The sequence below is a fragment of the Danio rerio genome, chromosome 4, assembly GCF_052040795.2.
Source record: "Danio rerio strain M-AB ecotype USA chromosome 4, GRCz13ab, whole genome shotgun sequence".
Taxonomy (NCBI): domain Eukaryota; kingdom Metazoa; phylum Chordata; class Actinopteri; order Cypriniformes; family Danionidae; genus Danio; species Danio rerio.
Genome location: NC_141024.2, coordinates 69,676,126 through 69,686,954, shown reverse-complemented (window position 1 = coordinate 69,686,954; position 10,829 = coordinate 69,676,126). Strand labels below are relative to the sequence as shown.

The 10,829-nt window shown below is 50.8% G+C and overlaps 59 non-coding genes and 2 pseudogenes across 59 annotated transcripts; all 61 read left to right on the top strand.

Annotated features, from left to right (window-relative positions):
- Positions 1–36: 36 nt before the first annotated feature.
- On the top strand, positions 37–155 carry LOC141383875 (5S ribosomal RNA). The gene has a single exon (XR_015489638.1). It is a non-coding gene; the product is annotated as a 5S ribosomal RNA (ribosomal RNA).
- A 58-nt stretch (positions 156–213) lies between these two features.
- Positions 214–332, top strand: LOC141383541 (5S ribosomal RNA). The gene has a single exon (XR_015488941.1). It is a non-coding gene; the product is annotated as a 5S ribosomal RNA (ribosomal RNA).
- Positions 333–390: 58 nt separating this feature from the next.
- Positions 391–509, top strand: LOC141383605 (5S ribosomal RNA). Its single transcript, XR_015489067.1, has one exon. It is a non-coding gene; the product is annotated as a 5S ribosomal RNA (ribosomal RNA).
- A 58-nt stretch (positions 510–567) lies between these two features.
- On the top strand, positions 568–686 carry LOC141383035 (5S ribosomal RNA). The gene has a single exon (XR_015488218.1). It is a non-coding gene; the product is annotated as a 5S ribosomal RNA (ribosomal RNA).
- Positions 687–744: 58 nt separating this feature from the next.
- Positions 745–863, top strand: LOC141383871 (5S ribosomal RNA). Its single transcript, XR_015489614.1, has one exon. It is a non-coding gene; the product is annotated as a 5S ribosomal RNA (ribosomal RNA).
- A 58-nt stretch (positions 864–921) lies between these two features.
- On the top strand, positions 922–1,040 carry LOC141383870 (5S ribosomal RNA). Its single transcript, XR_015489613.1, has one exon. It is a non-coding gene; the product is annotated as a 5S ribosomal RNA (ribosomal RNA).
- A 58-nt stretch (positions 1,041–1,098) lies between these two features.
- Positions 1,099–1,217, top strand: LOC141383540 (5S ribosomal RNA). Its single transcript, XR_015488940.1, has one exon. It is a non-coding gene; the product is annotated as a 5S ribosomal RNA (ribosomal RNA).
- A 58-nt stretch (positions 1,218–1,275) lies between these two features.
- On the top strand, positions 1,276–1,394 carry LOC141382434 (5S ribosomal RNA). Its single transcript, XR_015486781.2, has one exon. It is a non-coding gene; the product is annotated as a 5S ribosomal RNA (ribosomal RNA).
- Positions 1,395–1,452: 58 nt separating this feature from the next.
- LOC137492210 (5S ribosomal RNA) lies at positions 1,453–1,571 on the top strand. The gene has a single exon (XR_015486782.2). It is a non-coding gene; the product is annotated as a 5S ribosomal RNA (ribosomal RNA).
- A 58-nt stretch (positions 1,572–1,629) lies between these two features.
- Positions 1,630–1,748, top strand: LOC141383405 (5S ribosomal RNA). The gene has a single exon (XR_015488681.1). It is a non-coding gene; the product is annotated as a 5S ribosomal RNA (ribosomal RNA).
- A 58-nt stretch (positions 1,749–1,806) lies between these two features.
- LOC141383916 (5S ribosomal RNA) lies at positions 1,807–1,925 on the top strand (annotated as a pseudogene).
- Positions 1,926–1,983: 58 nt separating this feature from the next.
- On the top strand, positions 1,984–2,102 carry LOC141383006 (5S ribosomal RNA). The gene has a single exon (XR_015487972.1). It is a non-coding gene; the product is annotated as a 5S ribosomal RNA (ribosomal RNA).
- Positions 2,103–2,160: 58 nt separating this feature from the next.
- On the top strand, positions 2,161–2,279 carry LOC141383181 (5S ribosomal RNA). The gene has a single exon (XR_015485235.1). It is a non-coding gene; the product is annotated as a 5S ribosomal RNA (ribosomal RNA).
- Positions 2,280–2,337: 58 nt separating this feature from the next.
- Positions 2,338–2,456, top strand: LOC141383005 (5S ribosomal RNA). Its single transcript, XR_015487971.1, has one exon. It is a non-coding gene; the product is annotated as a 5S ribosomal RNA (ribosomal RNA).
- A 58-nt stretch (positions 2,457–2,514) lies between these two features.
- Positions 2,515–2,633, top strand: LOC141383004 (5S ribosomal RNA). Its single transcript, XR_015487970.1, has one exon. It is a non-coding gene; the product is annotated as a 5S ribosomal RNA (ribosomal RNA).
- A 58-nt stretch (positions 2,634–2,691) lies between these two features.
- On the top strand, positions 2,692–2,810 carry LOC141383732 (5S ribosomal RNA). The gene has a single exon (XR_015489153.1). It is a non-coding gene; the product is annotated as a 5S ribosomal RNA (ribosomal RNA).
- Positions 2,811–2,868: 58 nt separating this feature from the next.
- On the top strand, positions 2,869–2,987 carry LOC141383003 (5S ribosomal RNA). Its single transcript, XR_015487969.1, has one exon. It is a non-coding gene; the product is annotated as a 5S ribosomal RNA (ribosomal RNA).
- Positions 2,988–3,045: 58 nt separating this feature from the next.
- Positions 3,046–3,164, top strand: LOC141383002 (5S ribosomal RNA). Its single transcript, XR_015487968.1, has one exon. It is a non-coding gene; the product is annotated as a 5S ribosomal RNA (ribosomal RNA).
- A 58-nt stretch (positions 3,165–3,222) lies between these two features.
- LOC141383001 (5S ribosomal RNA) lies at positions 3,223–3,341 on the top strand. The gene has a single exon (XR_015487967.1). It is a non-coding gene; the product is annotated as a 5S ribosomal RNA (ribosomal RNA).
- Positions 3,342–3,399: 58 nt separating this feature from the next.
- LOC141383000 (5S ribosomal RNA) lies at positions 3,400–3,518 on the top strand. The gene has a single exon (XR_015487965.1). It is a non-coding gene; the product is annotated as a 5S ribosomal RNA (ribosomal RNA).
- A 58-nt stretch (positions 3,519–3,576) lies between these two features.
- On the top strand, positions 3,577–3,695 carry LOC141382999 (5S ribosomal RNA). Its single transcript, XR_015487964.1, has one exon. It is a non-coding gene; the product is annotated as a 5S ribosomal RNA (ribosomal RNA).
- Positions 3,696–3,753: 58 nt separating this feature from the next.
- Positions 3,754–3,872, top strand: LOC141383857 (5S ribosomal RNA). Its single transcript, XR_015489578.1, has one exon. It is a non-coding gene; the product is annotated as a 5S ribosomal RNA (ribosomal RNA).
- A 58-nt stretch (positions 3,873–3,930) lies between these two features.
- LOC141383062 (5S ribosomal RNA) lies at positions 3,931–4,049 on the top strand. The gene has a single exon (XR_015488180.1). It is a non-coding gene; the product is annotated as a 5S ribosomal RNA (ribosomal RNA).
- Positions 4,050–4,107: 58 nt separating this feature from the next.
- Positions 4,108–4,226, top strand: LOC141382998 (5S ribosomal RNA). Its single transcript, XR_015487963.1, has one exon. It is a non-coding gene; the product is annotated as a 5S ribosomal RNA (ribosomal RNA).
- Positions 4,227–4,284: 58 nt separating this feature from the next.
- Positions 4,285–4,403, top strand: LOC141383034 (5S ribosomal RNA). Its single transcript, XR_015488217.1, has one exon. It is a non-coding gene; the product is annotated as a 5S ribosomal RNA (ribosomal RNA).
- A 58-nt stretch (positions 4,404–4,461) lies between these two features.
- Positions 4,462–4,580, top strand: LOC141383868 (5S ribosomal RNA). Its single transcript, XR_015489612.1, has one exon. It is a non-coding gene; the product is annotated as a 5S ribosomal RNA (ribosomal RNA).
- A 58-nt stretch (positions 4,581–4,638) lies between these two features.
- On the top strand, positions 4,639–4,757 carry LOC141383867 (5S ribosomal RNA). Its single transcript, XR_015489611.1, has one exon. It is a non-coding gene; the product is annotated as a 5S ribosomal RNA (ribosomal RNA).
- A 58-nt stretch (positions 4,758–4,815) lies between these two features.
- Positions 4,816–4,934, top strand: LOC141383538 (5S ribosomal RNA). Its single transcript, XR_015488939.1, has one exon. It is a non-coding gene; the product is annotated as a 5S ribosomal RNA (ribosomal RNA).
- A 58-nt stretch (positions 4,935–4,992) lies between these two features.
- On the top strand, positions 4,993–5,111 carry LOC141383603 (5S ribosomal RNA). Its single transcript, XR_015489064.1, has one exon. It is a non-coding gene; the product is annotated as a 5S ribosomal RNA (ribosomal RNA).
- Positions 5,112–5,169: 58 nt separating this feature from the next.
- LOC141383033 (5S ribosomal RNA) lies at positions 5,170–5,288 on the top strand. The gene has a single exon (XR_015488215.1). It is a non-coding gene; the product is annotated as a 5S ribosomal RNA (ribosomal RNA).
- Positions 5,289–5,346: 58 nt separating this feature from the next.
- Positions 5,347–5,465, top strand: LOC141383866 (5S ribosomal RNA). The gene has a single exon (XR_015489610.1). It is a non-coding gene; the product is annotated as a 5S ribosomal RNA (ribosomal RNA).
- A 58-nt stretch (positions 5,466–5,523) lies between these two features.
- On the top strand, positions 5,524–5,642 carry LOC141383865 (5S ribosomal RNA). The gene has a single exon (XR_015489608.1). It is a non-coding gene; the product is annotated as a 5S ribosomal RNA (ribosomal RNA).
- Positions 5,643–5,700: 58 nt separating this feature from the next.
- Positions 5,701–5,819, top strand: LOC141383537 (5S ribosomal RNA). The gene has a single exon (XR_015488938.1). It is a non-coding gene; the product is annotated as a 5S ribosomal RNA (ribosomal RNA).
- A 58-nt stretch (positions 5,820–5,877) lies between these two features.
- On the top strand, positions 5,878–5,996 carry LOC141383602 (5S ribosomal RNA). Its single transcript, XR_015489063.1, has one exon. It is a non-coding gene; the product is annotated as a 5S ribosomal RNA (ribosomal RNA).
- A 58-nt stretch (positions 5,997–6,054) lies between these two features.
- On the top strand, positions 6,055–6,173 carry LOC141383733 (5S ribosomal RNA). The gene has a single exon (XR_015489265.1). It is a non-coding gene; the product is annotated as a 5S ribosomal RNA (ribosomal RNA).
- A 58-nt stretch (positions 6,174–6,231) lies between these two features.
- Positions 6,232–6,350, top strand: LOC141383328 (5S ribosomal RNA). Its single transcript, XR_015488265.1, has one exon. It is a non-coding gene; the product is annotated as a 5S ribosomal RNA (ribosomal RNA).
- A 58-nt stretch (positions 6,351–6,408) lies between these two features.
- On the top strand, positions 6,409–6,527 carry LOC141383418 (5S ribosomal RNA). Its single transcript, XR_015488729.2, has one exon. It is a non-coding gene; the product is annotated as a 5S ribosomal RNA (ribosomal RNA).
- A 58-nt stretch (positions 6,528–6,585) lies between these two features.
- On the top strand, positions 6,586–6,704 carry LOC141383915 (5S ribosomal RNA; annotated as a pseudogene).
- Positions 6,705–6,762: 58 nt separating this feature from the next.
- On the top strand, positions 6,763–6,881 carry LOC141382997 (5S ribosomal RNA). The gene has a single exon (XR_015487962.1). It is a non-coding gene; the product is annotated as a 5S ribosomal RNA (ribosomal RNA).
- Positions 6,882–6,939: 58 nt separating this feature from the next.
- On the top strand, positions 6,940–7,058 carry LOC141382996 (5S ribosomal RNA). Its single transcript, XR_015487961.2, has one exon. It is a non-coding gene; the product is annotated as a 5S ribosomal RNA (ribosomal RNA).
- A 58-nt stretch (positions 7,059–7,116) lies between these two features.
- Positions 7,117–7,235, top strand: LOC141382995 (5S ribosomal RNA). Its single transcript, XR_015487960.1, has one exon. It is a non-coding gene; the product is annotated as a 5S ribosomal RNA (ribosomal RNA).
- Positions 7,236–7,293: 58 nt separating this feature from the next.
- Positions 7,294–7,412, top strand: LOC141383417 (5S ribosomal RNA). Its single transcript, XR_015488728.2, has one exon. It is a non-coding gene; the product is annotated as a 5S ribosomal RNA (ribosomal RNA).
- Positions 7,413–7,470: 58 nt separating this feature from the next.
- LOC141382994 (5S ribosomal RNA) lies at positions 7,471–7,589 on the top strand. The gene has a single exon (XR_015487959.2). It is a non-coding gene; the product is annotated as a 5S ribosomal RNA (ribosomal RNA).
- A 58-nt stretch (positions 7,590–7,647) lies between these two features.
- On the top strand, positions 7,648–7,766 carry LOC141382993 (5S ribosomal RNA). Its single transcript, XR_015487958.1, has one exon. It is a non-coding gene; the product is annotated as a 5S ribosomal RNA (ribosomal RNA).
- A 58-nt stretch (positions 7,767–7,824) lies between these two features.
- LOC141382992 (5S ribosomal RNA) lies at positions 7,825–7,943 on the top strand. Its single transcript, XR_015487957.1, has one exon. It is a non-coding gene; the product is annotated as a 5S ribosomal RNA (ribosomal RNA).
- A 58-nt stretch (positions 7,944–8,001) lies between these two features.
- Positions 8,002–8,120, top strand: LOC141382991 (5S ribosomal RNA). Its single transcript, XR_015487956.1, has one exon. It is a non-coding gene; the product is annotated as a 5S ribosomal RNA (ribosomal RNA).
- A 58-nt stretch (positions 8,121–8,178) lies between these two features.
- LOC141382990 (5S ribosomal RNA) lies at positions 8,179–8,296 on the top strand. The gene has a single exon (XR_015487954.2). It is a non-coding gene; the product is annotated as a 5S ribosomal RNA (ribosomal RNA).
- A 58-nt stretch (positions 8,297–8,354) lies between these two features.
- LOC141382989 (5S ribosomal RNA) lies at positions 8,355–8,473 on the top strand. Its single transcript, XR_015487953.1, has one exon. It is a non-coding gene; the product is annotated as a 5S ribosomal RNA (ribosomal RNA).
- A 58-nt stretch (positions 8,474–8,531) lies between these two features.
- On the top strand, positions 8,532–8,650 carry LOC141382988 (5S ribosomal RNA). The gene has a single exon (XR_015487952.1). It is a non-coding gene; the product is annotated as a 5S ribosomal RNA (ribosomal RNA).
- Positions 8,651–8,708: 58 nt separating this feature from the next.
- On the top strand, positions 8,709–8,827 carry LOC141382987 (5S ribosomal RNA). The gene has a single exon (XR_015487951.2). It is a non-coding gene; the product is annotated as a 5S ribosomal RNA (ribosomal RNA).
- A 58-nt stretch (positions 8,828–8,885) lies between these two features.
- Positions 8,886–9,004, top strand: LOC141382986 (5S ribosomal RNA). The gene has a single exon (XR_015487950.1). It is a non-coding gene; the product is annotated as a 5S ribosomal RNA (ribosomal RNA).
- A 58-nt stretch (positions 9,005–9,062) lies between these two features.
- On the top strand, positions 9,063–9,181 carry LOC141382985 (5S ribosomal RNA). Its single transcript, XR_015487949.1, has one exon. It is a non-coding gene; the product is annotated as a 5S ribosomal RNA (ribosomal RNA).
- A 58-nt stretch (positions 9,182–9,239) lies between these two features.
- LOC141382984 (5S ribosomal RNA) lies at positions 9,240–9,358 on the top strand. Its single transcript, XR_015487948.1, has one exon. It is a non-coding gene; the product is annotated as a 5S ribosomal RNA (ribosomal RNA).
- Positions 9,359–9,416: 58 nt separating this feature from the next.
- Positions 9,417–9,535, top strand: LOC141383854 (5S ribosomal RNA). Its single transcript, XR_015489583.2, has one exon. It is a non-coding gene; the product is annotated as a 5S ribosomal RNA (ribosomal RNA).
- Positions 9,536–9,593: 58 nt separating this feature from the next.
- LOC141382983 (5S ribosomal RNA) lies at positions 9,594–9,712 on the top strand. Its single transcript, XR_015487947.2, has one exon. It is a non-coding gene; the product is annotated as a 5S ribosomal RNA (ribosomal RNA).
- Positions 9,713–9,770: 58 nt separating this feature from the next.
- On the top strand, positions 9,771–9,889 carry LOC141382982 (5S ribosomal RNA). The gene has a single exon (XR_015487946.2). It is a non-coding gene; the product is annotated as a 5S ribosomal RNA (ribosomal RNA).
- Positions 9,890–9,947: 58 nt separating this feature from the next.
- Positions 9,948–10,066, top strand: LOC141382981 (5S ribosomal RNA). The gene has a single exon (XR_015487945.1). It is a non-coding gene; the product is annotated as a 5S ribosomal RNA (ribosomal RNA).
- A 58-nt stretch (positions 10,067–10,124) lies between these two features.
- On the top strand, positions 10,125–10,243 carry LOC141382980 (5S ribosomal RNA). The gene has a single exon (XR_015487943.1). It is a non-coding gene; the product is annotated as a 5S ribosomal RNA (ribosomal RNA).
- Positions 10,244–10,301: 58 nt separating this feature from the next.
- On the top strand, positions 10,302–10,420 carry LOC141382979 (5S ribosomal RNA). The gene has a single exon (XR_015487942.1). It is a non-coding gene; the product is annotated as a 5S ribosomal RNA (ribosomal RNA).
- Positions 10,421–10,478: 58 nt separating this feature from the next.
- Positions 10,479–10,597, top strand: LOC141382978 (5S ribosomal RNA). Its single transcript, XR_015487941.1, has one exon. It is a non-coding gene; the product is annotated as a 5S ribosomal RNA (ribosomal RNA).
- A 58-nt stretch (positions 10,598–10,655) lies between these two features.
- On the top strand, positions 10,656–10,774 carry LOC141382977 (5S ribosomal RNA). Its single transcript, XR_015487940.1, has one exon. It is a non-coding gene; the product is annotated as a 5S ribosomal RNA (ribosomal RNA).
- The last annotated feature ends 55 nt before the right edge of the window (positions 10,775–10,829 follow it).

The following is a 10,829-nucleotide window of genomic DNA, read 5'->3' as shown; positions in this document are numbered from 1 at the left end:
GCTGATTTAAATAGCCAACGCTTGACACCCTCTTTCGCTTACAGCCATACCACCCTGGAAATGCCCGATCTCATCTGAACTCGGAAGTAAAGCAGGGTCGGGCCTGGTTAGTACTTGGATGGGAGACCGCCTGGGAATACCAGGTGCTTGAAGCTTTTCGAAGTGCTTCATTTGGCAGCTGATTTAAATAGCCAACGCTTGACATCCTCTTTCGATTACGGCCATACCACCCTGGAAATGCCCGATCTCATCTGAACTCGGAAGTAAAGCAGGGTCGGGCCTGGTTAGTACTTGGATGGGAGACCGCCTGGGAATACCAGGTGCTGTAAGCTTTTCGAAGTGCTTCATTTGGCAGCTGATTTAAATAGCCAACGCTTGACACCCTCTTTCGCTTACGGCCATACCACCCTGGAAATGCCCGATCTCATCTGAACTCGGAAGTAAAGCAGGGTCGGGCCTGGTTAGTACTTGGATGGGAGACCGCCTGGGAATACCAGGTGCTGCAAGCTTTTCGAAGTGCTTCATTTGGCAGCTGATTTAAATAGCCAACGCTTGACATCCTCTTTCGCTTACGGCCATACCACCCTGGAAATGCCCGATCTCATCTGAACTCGGAAGTAAAGCAGGGTCGGGCCTGGTTAGTACTTGGATGGGAGACCGCCTGGGAATTCCAGGTGCTGTAAGCTTTTCGAAGTGCTTCATTTGGCAGCTGATTTAAATAGCCAACGCTTGACATCCTCTTTCGCTTACGGCCATACCACCCTGGAAATGCCCGATCTCATCTGAACTCGGAAGTAAAGCAGGGTCGGGCCTGGTTAGTACTTGGATGGGAGACCGCCTGGGAATACCAGGTGCTTGAAGCTTTTCGAAGTGCTTCATTTGGCAGCTGATTTAAATAGCCAACGCTTGACATCCTCTTTCGCTTACGGCCATACCACCCTGGAAATGCCCGATCTCATCTGAACTCGGAAGTAAAGCAGGGTCGGGCCTGGTTAGTACTTGGATGGGAGACCGCCTGGGAATACCAGGTGCTTGAAGCTTTTCGAAGTGCTTCATTTGGCAGCTGATTTAAATAGCCAACGCTTGACATCCTCTTTCGATTACGGCCATACCACCCTGGAAATGCCCGATCTCATCTGAACTCGGAAGTAAAGCAGGGTCGGGCCTGGTTAGTACTTGGATGGGAGACCGCCTGGGAATACCAGGTGCTGTAAGCTTTTCGAAGTGCTTCATTTGGCAGCTGATTTAAATAGCCAACGCTTGACACCCTCTTTCGCTTACGGCCATACCACCCTGGAAATGCCCGATCTCATCTGAACTCGGAAGTAAAGCAGGGTCGGGCCTGGTTAGTACTTGGATGGGAGACCGCCTGGGAATACCAGGTGCTGCAAGCTTTTCGAAGTGCTTCATTTGGCAGCTGATTTAAATAGCCAACGCTTGACACTCTCTTTCGCTTATGGCCATACCACCCTGGAAATGCCCGATCTCATCTGAACTCGGAAGTAAAGCAGGGTCGGGCCTGGTTAGTACTTGGATGGGAGACCGCCTGGGAATACCAGGTGCTGTAAGCTTTTCGAAGTGCTTCATTTGGCAGCTGATTTAAATAGCCAACGCTTGACACCCTCTTTCGCTTACGGCCATACCACCCTGGAAATGCCCGATCTCATCTGAACTCGGAAGTAAAGCAGGGTCGGACCTGGTTAGTACTTGGATGGGAGACCGCCTGGGAATACCAGGTGCTGTAAGCTTTTCGAAGTGCTTCATTTGGCAGCTGATTTAAATAGCCAACGCTTGACATCCTCTTTCGCTTACGGCCATACCACCCTGGAAATGCCCGATCTCATCTGAACTCGGAAGTAAAGCAGGGTCCGGCCTGGTTAGTACTTGGATGGGAGACCGCCTGGGAATACCAGGTGCTTGAAGCTTTTCGAAGTGCTTCATTTGGCAGCTGATTTAAATAGCCAACGCTTGACATCCTCTTTCGCTTACGGCCATACCACCCTGGAAATGCCCGATCTCATCTGAACTCGGAAGTAAAGCAGGGTCGGGCCTGGTTAGTACTTGGATGGGAGACCGCCTGGGAATACCAGGTGCTGTAAGCTTTTCGAAGTGCTTCATTTGGCAGCTGATTTAAATAGCCAACGCTTGACACCCTCTTTCGCTTACGGCCATACCACCCTGGAAATGCCCGATCTCATCTGAACTCGGAAATAAAGCAGGGTCGGGCCTGGTTAGTACTTGGATGGGAGACCGCCTGGGAATACCAGGTGCTGTAAGCTTTTCGAAGTGCTTCATTTGGCAGCTGATTTAAATAGCCAACGCTTGACACTCGCTTTCGCTTACGGCCATACCACCCTGGAAATGCCCGATCTCATCTGAACTCGGAAGTAAAGCAGGGTCGGGCCTGGTTAGTACTTGGATGGGAGACCGCCTGGGAATACCAGGTGCTGTAAGCTTTTCGAAGTGCTTCATTTGGCAGCTGATTTAAATAGCCAACGCTTGACATCCTCTTTCGCTTACGGCCATACCACCCTGGAAATGCCCGATCTCATCTGAACTCGGAAGTAAAGCAGGGTCGGGCCTGGTTAGTACTTGGATGGGAGACCGCCTGGGAATACCAGGTGCTGTAAGCTTTTCGAAGTGCTTCATTTGGCAGCTGATTTAAATAGCCAACGCTTGACATCCTCTTTCGCTTACGGCCATACCACCCTGGAAATGCCCGATCTCATCTGAACTCGGAAGTAAAGCAGGGCCAGGCCTGGTTAGTACTTGGATGGGAGACCGCCTGGGAATACCAGGTGCTGTAAGCTTTTCGAAGAGCTTCATTTGGCAGCTGATTTAAATAGCCAACGCTTGACATCCTCTTTCGCTTACGGCCATACCACCCTGGAAATGCCCGATCTCATCTGAACTCGGAAGTAAAGCAGGGTCGGGCCTGGTTAGTACTTGGATGGGAGACCGCCTGGGAATACCAGGTGCTGTAAGCTTTTCGAAGTGCTTCATTTGGCAGCTGATTTAAATAGCCAACGCTTGACATCCTCTTTCGCTTACGGCCATACCACCCTGGAAATGCCCGATCTCATCTGAACTCGGAAGTAAAGCAGGGTCGGGCCTGGTTAGTACTTGGATGGGAGACCGCCTGGGAATACCAGGTGCTGTAAGCTTTTCGAAGTGCTTCATTTGGCAGCTGATTTAAATAGCCAACGCTTGACATCCTCTTTCGCTTACGGCCATACCACCCTGGAAATGCCCGATCTCATCTGAACTCGGAAGTAAAGCAGGGTCGGGCCTGGTTAGTACTTGGATGGGAGACCGCCTGGGAATACCAGGTGCTGTAAGCTTTTCGAAGTGCTTCATTTGGCAGCTGATTTAAATAGCCAACGCTTGACATCCTCTTTCGCTTACGGCCATACCACCCTGGAAATGCCCGATCTCATCTGAACTCGGAAGTAAAGCAGGGTCGGGCCTGGTTAGTACTTGGATGGGAGACCGCCTGGGAATACCAGGTGCTGTAAGCTTTTCGAAGTGCTTCATTTGGCAGCTGATTTAAATAGCCAACGCTTGACATCCTCTTTCGCTTACGGCCATACCACCCTGGAAATGCCCGATCTCATCTGAACTCGGAAGTAAAGCAGGGTCGGGCCTGGTTAGTACTTGGATGGGAGACCGCCTGGGAATACCAGGTGCTGTAAGCTTTTCGAAGTGCTTCATTTGGCAGCTGATTTAAATAGCCAACGCTTGACACCCTCTTTCGCTTACGGCCATACCACCCTGGAAATGCCCGATTTCGTCTGAACTCGGAATTAAAGCAGGGTCGGGCCTGGTTAGTACTTGGATGGGAGACCGCCTGGGAATAGCAGGTGCTGTAAGCTTTTCGAAGTGCTTCATTTGGCAGCTGATTTAAATAGCCAACGCTTGACATCCTCTTTCGCTTACAGCCATACCACCCTGGAAATGCCCGATCTCATCTGAACTCGGAAGTAAAGCAGGGTCGGGCCTGGTTAGTACTTGGATGGGAGACCGCCTGGGAATACCAGGTGCTGTAAGCTTTTCGAAGTGCTTCATTTGGCAGCTGATTTAAATAGCCAACGCTTGACACCCTCTTTCGCTTACGGCCATACCACCCTGGAAATGCCCGATCTCATCTGAACTCGGAAGTAAAGCAGGGTCGGGCCTGGTTAGTACTTGGATGGGAGACCGCCTGGGAATACCAGGTGCTGTAAGCTTTTCGAAGTGCTTCATTTGGCAGCTGATTTAAATAGCCAACGCTTGACATCCTCTTTCGCTTACGGCCATACCACCCTGGAAATGCCCGATCTCATCTGAACTCGGAAGTAAAGCAGGGTCGGGCCTGGTTAGTACTTGGATGGGAGACCGCCTGGGAATTCCAGGTGCTGTAAGCTTTTCGAAGTGCTTCATTTGGCAGCTGATTTAAATAGCCAACGCTTGACATCCTCTTTCGCTTACGGCCATACCACCCTGGAAATGCCCGATCTCATCTGAACTCGGAAGTAAAGCAGGGTCGGGCCTGGTTAGTACTTGGATGGGAGACCGCCTGGGAATACCAGGTGCTTGAAGCTTTTCGAAGTGCTTCATTTGGCAGCTGATTTAAATAGCCAACGCTTGACATCCTCTTTCGCTTACGGCCATACCACCCTGGAAATGCCCGATCTCATCTGAACTCGGAAGTAAAGCAGGGTCGGGCCTGGTTAGTACTTGGATGGGAGACCGCCTGGGAATACCAGGTGCTTGAAGCTTTTCGAAGTGCTTCATTTGGCAGCTGATTTAAATAGCCAACGCTTGACATCCTCTTTCGATTACGGCCATACCACCCTGGAAATGCCCGATCTCATCTGAACTCGGAAGTAAAGCAGGGTCGGGCCTGGTTAGTACTTGGATGGGAGACCGCCTGGGAATACCAGGTGCTGTAAGCTTTTCGAAGTGCTTCATTTGGCAGCTGATTTAAATAGCCAACGCTTGACACCCTCTTTCGCTTACGGCCATACCACCCTGGAAATGCCCGATCTCATCTGAACTCGGAAGTAAAGCAGGGTCGGGCCTGGTTAGTACTTGGATGGGAGACCGCCTGGGAATACCAGGTGCTGCAAGCTTTTCGAAGTGCTTCATTTGGCAGCTGATTTAAATAGCCAACGCTTGACATCCTCTTTCGCTTACGGCCATACCACCCTGGAAATGCCCGATCTCATCTGAACTCGGAAGTAAAGCAGGGTCGGGCCTGGTTAGTACTTGGATGGGAGACCGCCTGGGAATTCCAGGTGCTGTAAGCTTTTCGAAGTGCTTCATTTGGCAGCTGATTTAAATAGCCAACGCTTGACATCCTCTTTCGCTTACGGCCATACCACCCTGGAAATGCCCGATCTCATCTGAACTCGGAAGTAAAGCAGGGTCGGGCCTGGTTAGTACTTGGATGGGAGACCGCCTGGGAATACCAGGTGCTTGAAGCTTTTCGAAGTGCTTCATTTGGCAGCTGATTTAAATAGCCAACGCTTGACATCCTCTTTCGCTTACGGCCATACCACCCTGGAAATGCCCGATCTCATCTGAACTCGGAAGTAAAGCAGGGTCGGGCCTGGTTAGTACTTGGATGGGAGACCGCCTGGGAATACCAGGTGCTTGAAGCTTTTCGAAGTGCTTCATTTGGCAGCTGATTTAAATAGCCAACGCTTGACATCCTCTTTCGATTACGGCCATACCACCCTGGAAATGCCCGATCTCATCTGAACTCGGAAGTAAAGCAGGGTCGGGCCTGGTTAGTACTTGGATGGGAGACCGCCTGGGAATACCAGGTGCTGTAAGCTTTTCGAAGTGCTTCATTTGGCAGCTGATTTAAATAGCCAACGCTTGACACCCTCTTTCGCTTACGGCCATACCACCCTGGAAATGCCCGATCTCATCTGAACTCGGAAGTAAAGCAGGGTCGGGCCTGGTTAGTACTTGGATGGGAGACCGCCTGGGAATACCAGGTGCTGCAAGCTTTTCGAAGTGCTTCATTTGGCAGCTGATTTAAATAGCCAACGCTTGACACTCTCTTTCGCTTATGGCCATACCACCCTGGAAATGCCCGATCTCATCTGAACTCGGAAGTAAAGCAGGGTCGGGCCTGGTTAGTACTTGGATGGGAGACCGCCTGGGAATACCAGGTGCTGCAAGCTTTTCGAAGTGCTTCATTTGGCAGCTGATTTAAATAGCCAACGCTTGACACTCTCTTTCGCTTATGGCCATACCACCCTGGAAATGCCCGATCTCATCTGAACTCGGAAGTAAAGCAGGGTCGGGCCTGGTTAGTACTTGGATGGGAGACCGCCTGGGAATACCAGGTGCTGTAAGCTTTTCGAAGTGCTTCATTTGGCAGCTGATTTAAATAGCCAACGCTTGACATCCTCTTTCGCTTACGGCCATACCACCCTGGAAATGCCCGATCTCATCTGAACTCTGAAGTAAAGCAGGGTCGGGCCTGGTTAGTACTTGGATGGGAGACCGCCTGGGAATACCAGGTGCTGTAAGCTTTTCGAAGTGCTTCATTTGGCAGCTGATTTAAATAGCCAACGCTTGACATCCTCTTTCGCTTACGGCCATACCACCCTGGAAATGCCCGATCTCATCTGAACTCGGAAGTAAAGCAGGGTCCGGCCTGGTTAGTACTTGGATGGGAGACCGCCTGGGAATACCAGGTGCTTGAAGCTTTTCGAAGTGCTTCATTTGGCAGCTGATTTAAATAGCCAACGCTTGACATCCTCTTTCGCTTACGGCCATACCACCCTGGAAATGCCCGATCTCATCTGAACTCGGAAGTAAAGCAGGGTCGGGCCTGGTTAGTACTTGGATGGGAGACCGCCTGGGAATACCAGGTGCTGTAAGCTTTTCGAAGTGCTTCATTTGGCAGCTGATTTAAATAGCCAACGCTTGACACCCTCTTTCGCTTACGGCCATACCACCCTGGAAATGCCCGATCTCATCTGAACTCGGAAATAAAGCAGGGTCGGGCCTGGTTAGTACTTGGATGGGAGACCGCCTGGGAATACCAGGTGCTGTAAGCTTTTCGAAGTGCTTCATTTGGCAGCTGATTTAAATAGCCAACGCTTGACACTCTCTTTCGCTTACGGCCATACCACCCTGGAAATGCCCGATCTCATCTGAACTCGGAAGTAAAGCAGGGTCGGGCCTGGTTAGTACTTGGATGGGAGACCGCCTGGGAATACCAGGTGCTGTAAGCTTTTCGAAGTGCTTCATTTGGCAGCTGATTTAAATAGCCAACGCTTGACATCCTCTTTCGCTTACGGCCATACCACCCTGGAAATGCCCGATCTCATCTGAACTCTGAAGTAAAGCAGGGTCGGGCCTGGTTAGTACTTGGATGGGAGACCGCCTGGGAATACCAGGTGCTGTAAGCTTTTCGAAGTGCTTCATTTGGCAGCTGATTTAAATAGCCAACGCTTGACATCCTCTTTCGCTTACGGCCATACCACCCTGGAAATGCCCGATCTCATCTGAACTCGGAAGTAAAGCAGGGCCGGGCCTGGTTAGTACTTGGATGGGAGACCGCCTGGGAATACCAGGTGCTGTAAGCTTTTCGAAGTGCTTCATTTGGCAGCTGATTTAAATAGCCAACGCTTGACATCCTCTTTCGCTTACGGCCATACCACCCTGGAAATGCCCGATCTCATCTGAACTCGGAAGTAAAGCAGGGTCGGGCCTGGTTAGTACTTGGATGGGAGACCGCCTGGGAATACCAGGTGCTGTAAGCTTTTCGAAGTGCTTCATTTGGCAGCTGATTTAAATAGCCAACGCTTGACATCCTCTTTCGCTTACGGCCATACCACCCTGGAAATGCCCGATCTCATCTGAACTCGGAAGTAAAGCAGGGTCGGGCCTGGTTAGTACTTGGATGGGAGACCGCCTGGGAATACCAGGTGCTGTAAGCTTTTCGAAGTGCTTCATTTGGCAGCTGATTTAAATAGCCAACGCTTGACATCCTCTTTCGCTTACGGCCATACCACCCTGGAAATGCCCGATCTCATCTGAACTCGGAAGTAAAGCAGGGTCGGGCCTGGTTAGTACTTGGATGGGAGACCGCCTGGGAATACCAGGTGCTGTAAGCTTTTCGAAGTGCTTCATTTGGCAGCTGATTTAAATAGCCAATGCTTGACATCCTCTTTCGCTTACGCCATACCACCCTGGAAATGCCCGATCTCATCTGAACTCGGAAGTAAAGCAGGGTCGGGCCTGGTTAGTACTTGGATGGGAGACCGCCTGGGAATACCAGGTGCTGTAAGCTTTTCGAAGTGCTTCATTTGGCAGCTGATTTAAATAGCCAACGCTTGACATCCTCTTTCGCTTACGGCCATACCACCCTGGAAATGCCCGATCTCATCTGAACTCGGAAGTAAAGCAGGGTCGGGCCTGGTTAGTACTTGGATGGGAGACCGCCTGGGAATACCAGGTGCTGTAAGCTTTTCGAAGTGCTTCATTTGGCAGCTGATTTAAATAGCCAACGCTTGACACCCTCTTTCGCTTACGGCCATACCACCCTGGAAATGCCCGATCTCATCTGAACTCGGAAGTAAAGCAGGGTCGGGCCTGGTTAGTACTTGGATGGGAGACCGCCTGGGAATACCAGGTGCTGTAAGCTTTTCGAAGTGCTTCATTTGGCAGCTGATTTAAATAGCCAACGCTTGACATCCTCTTTCGCTTACGGCCATACCACCCTGGAAATGCCCGATCTCATCTGAACTCGGAAGTAAAGCAGGGTCGGGCCTGGTTAGTACTTGGATGGGAGACCGCCTGGGAATACCAGGTGCTGTAACCTTTTCGAAGTGCTTCATTTGGCAGCTGATTTAAATAGCCAACGCTTGACACCCTCTTTCGCTTACGGCCATACCACCCTGGAAATGCCCGATCTCATCTGAACTCGGAAGTAAAGCAGGGTCGGGCCTGGTTAGTACTTGGATGGGAGACCGCCTGGGAATACCAGGTGCTGTAAGCTTTTCGAAGTGCTTCATTTGGCAGCTGATTTAAATAGCCAACGCTTGACATCCTCTTTCGCTTACGGCCATACCACCCTGGAAATGCCCGATCTCATCTGAACTCGGAAGTAAAGCAGGGTCGGGCCTGGTTAGTACTTGGATGGGAGACCGCCTGGGAATACCAGGTGCTGTAAGCTTTTCGAAGTGCTTCATTTGGCAGCTGATTTAAATAGCCAACGCTTGACATCCTCTTTCGCTTACGGCCATACCACCCTGGAAATGCCCGATCTCATCTGAACTCGGAAGTAAAGCAGGGTCGGGCCTGGTTAGTACTTGGATGGGAGACCGCCTGGGAATACCAGGTGCTGTAAGCTTTTCGAAGTGCTTCATTTGGCAGCTGATTTAAATAGCCAACGCTTGACACCCTCTTTCGCTTACGGCCATACCACCCTGGAAATGCCCGATCTCATCTGAACTCGGAAGTAAAGCAGGGTCGGACCTGGTTAGTACTTGGATGGGAGACCGCCTGGGAATACCAGGTGCTGTAAGCTTTTCGAAGTGCTTCATTTGGCAGCTGATTTAAATAGCCAACGCTTGACATCCTCTTTCGCTTACGGCCATACCACCCTGGAAATGCCCGATCTCATCTGAACTCTGAAGTAAAGCAGGGTCGGGCCTGGTTAGTACTTGGATGGGAGACCGCCTGGGAATACCAGGTGCTGTAAGCTTTTCGAAGTGCTTCATTTGGCAGCTGATTTAAATAGCCAACGCTTGACATCCTCTTTCGCTTACGGCCATACCACCCTGGAAATGCCCGATCTCATCTGAACTCGGAAGTAAAGCAGGGTCGGGCCAGGTTAGTACTTGGATGGGAGACCGCCTGGGAATACCAGGTGCTGTAAGCTTTTCGAAGTGCTTCATTTGGCAGCTGATTTAAATAGCCAACGCTTGACATCCTCTTTCGCTTACGGCCATACCACCCTGGAAATGCCCGATCTCATCTGAACTCGGAAGTAAAGCAGGGTCGGGCCTGGTTAGTACTTGGATGGGAGACCGCCTGGGAATACCAGGTGCTGTAAGCTTTTCGAAGTGCTTCATTTGGCAGCTGATTTAAATAGCCAATGCTTGACATCCTCTTTCGCTTACGGCCATACCACCCTGGAAATGCCCGATCTCATCTGAACTCGGAAGTAAAGCAGGGTCGGGCCTGGTTAGTACTTGGATGGGAGACCGCCTGGGAATACCAGGTGCTGTAAGCTTTTCGAAGTGCTTCATTTGGCAGCTGATTTAAATAGCCAACGCTTGACATCCTCTTTCGCTTACGGCCATACCACCCTGGAAATGCCCGATCTCATCTGAACTCGGAAGTAAAGCAGGGTCGGGCCTGGTTAGTACTTGGATGGGAGACCGCCTGGGAATACCAGGTGCTGTAAGCTTTTCGAAGTGCTTCATTTGGCAGCTGATTTAAATAGCCAACGCTTGACATCCTCTTTCGCTTACGGCCATACCACCCTGGAAATGCCCGATCTCATCTGAACTCGGAAGTAAAGCAGGGTCGGGCCTGGTTAGTACTTGGATGGGAGACCGCCTGGGAATACCAGGTGCTGTAAGCTTTTCGAAGTGCTTCATTTGGCAGCTGATTTAAATAGCCAACGCTTGACATCCTCTTTCGCTTACGGCCATACCACCCTGGAAATGCCCGATCTCATCTGAACTCGGAAGTAAAGCAGGGTCGGGCCTGGTTAGTACTTGGATGGGAGACCGCCTGGGAATACCAGGTGCTGTAAGCTTTTCGAAGTGCTTCATTTGGCAGCTGATTTAAATAGCCAACGCTTGACACCCTCT